This window comes from Oryctolagus cuniculus, chromosome X (assembly GCF_964237555.1).
Source record: "Oryctolagus cuniculus chromosome X, mOryCun1.1, whole genome shotgun sequence".
In the NCBI taxonomy this organism is placed as follows: domain Eukaryota; kingdom Metazoa; phylum Chordata; class Mammalia; order Lagomorpha; family Leporidae; genus Oryctolagus; species Oryctolagus cuniculus.
In genome coordinates, this window is record NC_091453.1 from 100,336,549 (window position 1) to 100,345,911 (window position 9,363).

At 39.2% G+C, this 9,363-nt stretch overlaps 1 pseudogene; it reads right to left on the reverse strand.

The window, feature by feature from the left end:
- Window positions 1-4,044: 4,044 nt before the first annotated feature.
- Window positions 4,045-5,372, reverse strand: LOC100352449 (adenylyl cyclase-associated protein 1 pseudogene; annotated as a pseudogene).
- Between the last annotated feature and the right edge of the window lie 3,991 nt (window positions 5,373-9,363).

A 9,363-nucleotide genomic window follows, 5' to 3' on the forward strand; every position in this document is an offset into this window, starting at 1 on the left:
ATTTCTTCAATGAGATATAGCACATCTATAGGAAACCTATCATTAACATAGTACTTGATGTTGAAAGTCAGAGTATTTTTCTCCTAAGATTAGGAGCTAGGCAAGAGTATCCTCTCTTACCTCTACTATTCATTATCATACCAGCAGTCCTATCTATTCCAGTAAGATAAGAAAAGGGAATGAAAGTTACACAGATTAAACCAAAGTTTAAAAACTGTTACTTTATCCCATTTAGTATTTTTTTGTTCTACTTAATACTATTGGTTGATCTCTTTAATTAACACACAATTATTCTTAGGTGTTTAAATTTAACTGAAAAGTGATCCCTGTTAAATATAAGAGTGGGAATAAGAGAGGGAGGAGATGTAGAATTTGGGACATGCTCAGACTTGCCCCAAATGGTGGAGTTAGAAACATGCCAGGGGACTCCAATTAAATCCCATTAAGATTGCATGTACCAATGCCATGTCACTAGTCCAAGTGATCAATTTCCGTTCACAATTGATCACACTGACAGGTCTAATAGTCAAAGGGATCACACAAACAAGACTAGTGTCTGCTAATACTAACTGATAGAATGTAAAAGGGAGAGATTGATCCAACATGGGAAGTGGGATACACAGCAGACTCATAGAATGGGAGATTTCCTAAACAGCACTCTGTCCTCAGAATCAGCCCTTAAAGCATTCAGATATGGCTGAAGAGCCCATGAAAGTATTTTAACACTCTGGAAAAAAAAAAAAAACCTAAATGAAAGATCTCTGTGAGTGAGATCCCAGTAGAAAGAATGGGCCATCAAAGAAGGAGGTACCTTTCTCTGAAGGGAGGAGAGAACTTCCACTTTGACTATGACCCTGTTGGAATAAGATCGAAGTTGGTCAACTCAAAAAGCTTCCATAGCCTTGGCAACTCATGACTAGAGCCTAGGGAGATTACTGACGCCATAAACAGGAGTGTTAATTCGTAAAGTCAACAACAGGAGTCACTGTGTACTTACTTCTCATGTGGGATCTGTCCTTAATGTGTTGTCCAATGTGAAGTAATGCTATAACTAGTACTGAAACAGTATTTTTACACTTTGTGTTTCTGTGTGGGTGCAAACTGTTGAAATCTTTACTTAATATATACTAAACTGATCTTCTGTATATAAAGATAATTGAAAATGAATCTTGATGTGAATGGAATGGGAGAGGGAGCGGGAGATGGGAGGGTTGTGAGTGGGAAGGAAATTATGGGGGGGGGAAGCCATTGTAATCCATTAGCTGTACTTTGAAAATTTATATTTACTAAATAACAAATTAAAAAAAATAAAGAAATAAAAAAATAATTAGATGACTTATAGGAATATTATGCTGGCTTATCTGACTCTAATTTAATCACAATGGTTTTTTTGAACTCTATCCTGGTCTCCCAATAAGTGGCCATACTCCGCTATTTTCCCACTTGCGCTAGCAGAGAGCTCGATTAGAACTGGAGCAGCCAGGACAAGAACCAGCTCTCATATCGGATGCCAGTGTCCCAGTTGTTGGTTTAACCTGCTGTGCCACAATGCAGTCCTTACAAATGACTTTTAAAGTGAAAGAAAGGAAAGAAACAAAGAAGTCTGGGACATTCAATATGAGAGAACTTGCTGGCTTTAAAGATGGATGGGTGCCATGAGCCAAAGAATGTGGGCAGATTTTAAAAGGTGGAGAAGATAAAGGAATGGATTCTCCCTGGAGGAACACAGCTCTATCTATATATAAGCACAGCTAAACCAATGCCATATATACTATCTACATAACTATAATATAACAGAAAATTGTGCTTTTAAGTCATGAAATCTGTGTTTTTTTTTCTGTTATAGTTGTCATAGAAAATGAATACAAAGCAAATAATTAGCAATCCTGAAGCACAGCAAAGTTGAAATAATATACAACGCCAAATTTAAAGATTTTTATAAACATACAGTAGTCAACGGAGTAGATAAACAGAAAAAAATAGGAGACCAAAATTAGACTTACACAAACATTGTCAGTTGATTTCAGATAAAAGCATAGTCAATTTAATAAAGTATTAATATTATTTCAAAAATGATTTTTGAATATTTGGATACCTATTGCCAACACAGAGGGAGACTTACATCTTTCATAGTAATTAACTCAAAATATTTCATGTCTAAATGTAAAATGCAAATTATAAAACAACTATAGGAAAACATAAAAAACTTTATAACCTTGAGTTTGACAAAGAAGTCCTATATATAACACAAGAAGCATAGTTTATTGAAAACTGTTGATGTTTGACATTATGAAAATATAAACATCTAGACTGTGTATGCCACTGATTGAAAACTGAAAAGAGAAGGCACAGACTTGAAGAATAGATTAGCAAATCATGTATCTGATAAAGGATACACGAAATACTAAAAATATACAAAGAATTCAAAAACTTTAACAATACAATAAAGTTTAAAAAGAGGTCAAATATCTGCTTACATAAAGGTAAAGGATACAGATGAGAATGATATTCAGCCGGTGCCGCGGCTCACTAGGATAATCCTCCGCCTTGAGATGCCAGCACACCGGGTTCTAGTCCCGGTCGGGGCGCCGGATTCTGTCCCGGTTGCCCCTCTTCCAGGTCAGCTCTCTGCTGTGGCCAGCGAGTGCAGTGGAGGATGGCCCAAGTGCTTGGGCCCTGCACCCCATGGGAGACCAGGATAAGTACCTGGCTCCTGCCATCAGATCAGCGCGGTGTGCCGGCCACAGCGCGCCAGCCATGGCGGCCATTGGAGGGTGAACCAATGGCAAAGGAAGACCTTTCTCTCTGTCTCTCTCTCTCACTGTCCACTCTGCCTGTCAAAAAAAAATGATATTCAATTTTATTTGTCATTAGGAACTTGTACATTAAAACAGTATACAGACAGATCTTTGCCTGGTGGTTAAGACAGATACACACACACACAAACACATAAGCAAGTTTGAAATTAATGTTATTCTATTTTCTGTATAACTTTAAGTACAAAAAGGCTTATTTCCACAGCACTAAAGAAATGGGTAGAAATCACAGGATAATCTCTATTCCCATGACAAAATTTGCATATTTTTGTAACTGTTCTAGAGGGAAAACCTGACATCACATTAACAATGCTGTGCACGATCATTACATACATTAATATCTATAACCAGCCCATGGTGGAGGTTTTAATCCTTTGTTTAGGTGCCTGGACAGAAGCCACACACCATTGGGTATGACAAGCAAAGGAGACAATGGGTGACAGGCACCTAGTGGGAATGGAAGAAGAATGCCAGATTCCTTGGAATGGTATATTACTTTTTTTTTTTTTTAAAAAAGTCATCTCTATAGAAAGGTGCTGATCAGGGAGCTCAGAAAAAGAAAGGATCCAACTGCCTTCAGTGATGGGCACTGCTACAGCAGCTGTTACCAGAGAACCCACTGTTTCATGCTTGAGGCAGACTTACAATAGAATCTAGAATCTACAAAATCCTACAAAATTGTAGGAAACAATTTTGCTTAGAATGCTATATGACGAAGTCTCAGCCTTTAGTCCGATGCAACCTTTGCCTCACTTGTCAACTGTGAAAGATTAATTTGGTTAGAAGAACCACTTGGAATAACAACAGCTTCTGCTACCTATCTGCTCATTGTTAGGAAAAGCTTCTCTAGTGTGAACATTCTGATCTGTTAATTCCTGGGACTCATTTGTTCTTCCCAAAGGACTGTAACTGGTCAAATAACTCCAAAAGCTGAGAGCAAAAGTGCCCTAGTCCTTGTCTGCAGTTTCTTAAGAATGAATTGGTGGTGTGTGGTTGTTCTGATAGAAAGAAGCTGCATCTTCCTGAAGATAAACTGACCTGCTATCCTGTCCCAAATCTCAGGCTGAAGTATATTTCAGTGAAGGCAGGTAGCCGTGATAGCTGTGCTTCTCAGGGCAGATAAATAGTTTCAGAGCAGAAATGTAGAGGAAATCTAGAAAAGAACCATCTTGATACAGACTTATCCCATGGTTTGAAAGAGAAGGCAAAGAACTCAGTGGTATTTCATTTAACTGGTGATTTCTGTCACGGTGGTGACCAACGTCTGCCCATTCAATAAACTCTTGAATTGCTCTGGGACTGGAAACTCATTGAAGTTACTGCCTTCCGTAGGAATGAGAATGTTCATCTCAGATGATTTGGCACGGAAAATCTAGGGAATTCTTGCTCAGGTAAGTGTGGTACCCATTCATTTTGCTAATGGAAATGGTTGGCACTTTACCCATTACCTGATCTTGACATCCCTTCTACTGATTATCTCCACAATGCTCACCACATCATCTAATACACAATTGATTTTCTTGCACTTATCTACTGTAATTGAGTTAAGCTTGCCCTTGATGTGCAATGTTGTGTTGACATATTTGTGTATGTATGCCACCTGTTTCAATTCTATGTGATCAGTCACCAGGTTTGAAACATTTTCTCGATTTTCCACTATCAATTTCTTGTCCTCCAGTTCAAGTACAACTGGTTTATTCTTTGTGGCTTGTTTGAGGGGTGGGCAGCTTGCGGTTTAGGTGCAGAGAATGGTTTGGGTTTCGGGCCACACATACGGGACCACTCAGAGCCTTCAGGGCAGGTTTCTTGTGATTCCTCATATCATCAGACACATGTTTCAAGGCATCTGTGATGTTTTCTCCCTGATTAATCTACACAGACAATGCTGAGCAGGACACAGAGTCATTAGAGCCTGAACTGGTAGGAAATGTGGCGGTGAGGGCGGGAGAGGGGGGATGGTGCAGGCATAGGGGATGAGGACCTGATCCAGCAGAGGGTCCAGATGCCAATCCACTCAGTTTTTTTTTTTTTTTTTTTTTTTTACCATTTGACACAGGCCCTATTTTGCTCCAGGGCAGTCTAGTGGTATGGAGCTCCTTAACGTAAGCCTGGAGCTCTGTCCACATACTCAAGTTAAGCTTTGAACCAGTCTACATTTTTCTATCCACATCTTTATATTCCTTGAAGACTTGGTTTGTATAAACATGGCAGCATCATTCATTTCTTTCAATAGGGAGCCATAGCCACCCAAACCAGGGCCTGGATGCTTTTGCTGACAACTAACAGGTGATTAAACAACTTGCTGCCTTGGTTTTTCTCCCAAAATGTTGTCATTTCTTGCATCTGCTCCGAGATGGGAGGCAACAAATCAGGGAGCTTATTACCTGCTGGCTGCTGACACCGAGTGGTTTTAACCAAGAGAGCTTGCTCCAACTTCAGACCTTTATGCGCAATCTCTAAATGTTTCTGCACATCTCCCTGAATCTCCTGGGCGTATATGTGGCCCCAAACCCAAGTACTGATCTTCAAGTACTCTGCTAAGACATCTCTTGCCATGCCCGCTGCACATATCAGAGTTCCTGAGTTTAGCTACTAACTCCACATTTCATTCGCATTTACCGCAAATGTACACCCTGGGAGTTAGCAGGTGATGGCTGAAGTACTTGGGTCTAAATTACCTATAAGGGAGACCTGAATTGAATTCTAGGCCCTGAGCTTTGTCTTGACCTTGCCATGGGTATTGCAGGCATTTGAGAAGTGAAAGCAGATAGAAGATTTCTCTCTGATTTCTCTTTGTCTCTGTCTCTGTATCTCTCTCCCCATCCTTCTTGCTTTAAAATAAAGAAATAAAGCAATATACTACCATTTTACACCAATTAGTATGCCCAAATTCCTATAACTCAAGCAAAAAAAAAACAGTTGAAAAATATACAAAGAAATGAAATAAACATTTCTAAAGAAGATATACAAAAAAACCTACAGGTATATGAAGAGATGTCTGGCATCATTAATCATTAGGGAAATGTAAATCAAAGCCATAATGAAGTATCACCTCACAGCTTTTAGGATGGCTTTTTTATATGCACACAAACACACACATGTTTATGTTTCTTGCATGTCTTGGCTATTGCGAATAGTGTAATAATGAAGATGAGAATAACTACATACATTTTCCATCATGGTGGAATCAACTTATATTCCCATTATGACTTAACAAGAATTCCATTTGTTCCATATCCTTGCCACTCGTTGTATTTATGTGTAGATATTCTCAAAAAATTAGAAGTAGAACTGCTATATGATACAGAAATCTCACTTCTGAGAACAAATCCAAATGAATTGAAATCAGTATGCTGAAGAGATATCTGTATTCTAATCTTCGTTGTTGCACTATTCACAGTAGCCAAGACATGCAAGTGACATAAATGTCCGTTGATGGCTGACAGGATAAAGAAAATGTGATATATGGGGCCAGTGCCATGGCATACTAGGTTAATCCTTCTCCTGCAGCACCAGCATCCCATATGGGTGCCGGTTCTAGTCTAGGCTGTTCCACTTCCAATCCATCTCTCTGCTGTGGCCTGGGAAAGCAGTGTAAGATGGCCCAAGTCCTTGGGCCCCTGCACCCGTGTGTGAGACTCGGAGGAAGCTCCTGGCTCCTGGCTTCGGATCGGCCCAGCTCTAGCCACTGTGGCCATTTGGGGAGTGAACCAACGGAAGGAATACCTTTCTCTCTGTCTCTCCCTCTCACTGTCTGTAACTCTACCTCTCAAATAAATAAATAAAATCTTTAAAAAAATAAGATGTGGTATATACATATAATTTAATATTATTCAGCCTTTTACAAAAAGAAAACCTATCATTTGTGACAACATGAATGAACCTCGAGGGTATTATGCTAAATGAGATAAGCCAGACACAGAAGGGGAATTGCTACATGACATAACAGACAACAAATCTAAAATCATCAAACTGGTAGAAGTGAAGAGTAAAATAGTGCTTTCTAGGAGTTGGTAGGCATTGGAACTTGGGAGGTGCTATTCAAGTGTATTAAGTTCCAGATTTGCCAGAGTACGTCCTAGAGACACTTGTGTATTAGTTTATTTTGATGTAAAAATTTTTGATACACATGCAATTTTTACAATATGGATTTTAATGAACTTTTTGAAGATACTTTGTACTGTATACCATAGTTCTTATAGTTAACAATACTGCACTGTATACTGAAAAACTGCTAAGAAGGTAGACATTATGTTAACTCTCCTTACCACAAATAATAATAAATATATTACTATAAATAAAGAGGACAAGAGAAAACATGGAGGTGAAGGATGCTTATGGCAAGACTGTTATATACATTAAATGTATACAGCTTTGAGACAGAGATCCAAAATAGAAAAGGGAAAAGAAGTTCTGATTCTGAACACAGGAAAGGAACAGAAGAAAAGGGGAAATAACAGCATTCCCAGGGGACATTTGGAGAGAAATTCACAGTAGAAATTCTACAAAAAGAAGAGAGATGCCTGTCATAAAGCAGTGGGGATGTTACAACCACACAGCACTAAGCAGGAAACCATGGGAGACTCACACAGCCAGCGGATGAGGGGAAGCCATCTTCTTGGAGCAAAGTACTTGACAACCAGCAGGGAGGAAACGCCATCTTAAAAAGGCAAGTAGAGGCTGCTGTACTGCACAAGTGGTAGATTGTATTAGAGGAATAAATCTGTGATCCCCATTGGCTTTGAGTCTGGCCTGGAGGGTTGACAGGAAGCAAGGTGCCACTTAGGCTCATGAAGCACTCCCCTACCCTTACTCTATCGTGGCACCTGGAAACATTTAGCCAAACTGGAGCACTGAACAACCCTTTTCAGTTGAGCAGGTGACACTGGAAACACCACAGCTCTTTCTGTGGGTAAGGGAGGCTTGTAGGGCTCTGAGTGGATCCTTCCTCCATGTGACAGTGGGAGACCTGTACCATGTGACTGTGGAAATTCTTTGTGTGATAAGGCATGTGATAGCATGTGGTTGGGTCTGAGGTAGTCACTGCATCTGGCTTCAGAGGCTTGGGGTTCCACAATCACACTGAGGGGCTCACAGATCATTTGTGTGGTTCAGGCACCTGCATGGGTGAGTTGCCTTGGTGCTATGGACCCATGCTTGGTGTTTGGTTCACCTTAGCAGAGAGGGGCTAATGCTGTGATCACACTATCTGATGCAATCATACCCTTCCCCTAGATAATGATAGGGTAGATCTACCATTCCCATCTGGGGTATCACACTGGACTAGGTATTCACTGAAGGACTAGATATTCAACTAAGCCACAGAGGCATATTTCAATGATAAAAAGCTGTCAGAGGAGAAAACCAACAAGTGTTTCTACAGATGCCTAAATATAAACGTAGAAATACAAAAACAAAATGAACAAGGAAGACAATACTTCCCAAAAGGAACACAACAACACTTTAATATTAGAAAGTGAGGACAAACAGATTGATGAAATGCCTGACAGGGAATTTAAAAGAATGATCATATGATTACTAAAAACAAAGAGAGGCAAGTACATGAATTAAAGAAATCCATGTGTGATATGGATGATAAATTCTGTTGTGGGATAGAGATATTGAAGAGAAATCAAACTGAAATATTAGAAATGAAGAATTCAATATGTCAAAGGGAACATACAGTGGAAAGCCATAACAACAGACAGTGAGGCAGAAGAAAGAACATCCGAGCTAGAAGACAAATCCTCTGAAATCTCTCAGTCAGACAAAAAAGAAGGAGGAGAAAGAGGAAGAGGAGACAGAAGAGGAGGAGTATACAAAATTAGGAAAACCAAAATTAGTGTTTTAGATTTAAGGGATACTATCAAAAAACTAAACATATGTCTTACATGTGTCTTTGGAGTTCCTGAAGGTGAGGAAAGAGAGAATGGATTAGAAGAGCTATTCAGTGTAATAACAGCAGGAAACTTCCCTAATTTGGAGAAATATAGAGCCATCCAAGTACAGGAAGTACACAGAATTCTCAACAGACATGATCAGAAATGTTCACATGACACATCGTAGTAAAACTTTCAACAGTAAAACATAAAGAAAAGATTCTAAAATGAGCACAACAGAGATGCCAGATTTCAACCAGCAGAGCTCCAATTAGATTGACATCTGATTTCTCATCAGAAACCCTATAGGCTAGGAGAGAATGGAAAGACATACTCCAAGTCTTAAAAGTAAAAAAAAACCTGTCAACCCAGAATATTATAATTTCCAAAGCTCTCACTTATGCATGAAGGTGAAATAAAGCCCTTCCACAACAAACAGAAATTGAAAGAATTTCTCACCAATCATCCAGCCTTACAAATGGCATTTAAGGATGTGCTACACACAGAAAAAGGAAAGATAGCCATAATTCTCATACATTCTCTCATAATAGTTAGAGAATGTAAAGCCAGAAAAATCCCCTAGTAAATGTACAAAGGAAATCTAAAACAAACAATGGGAACATTTAAGGGAAAATCTCAAGGCCAAGTTATTATTTATCAAAAATAAC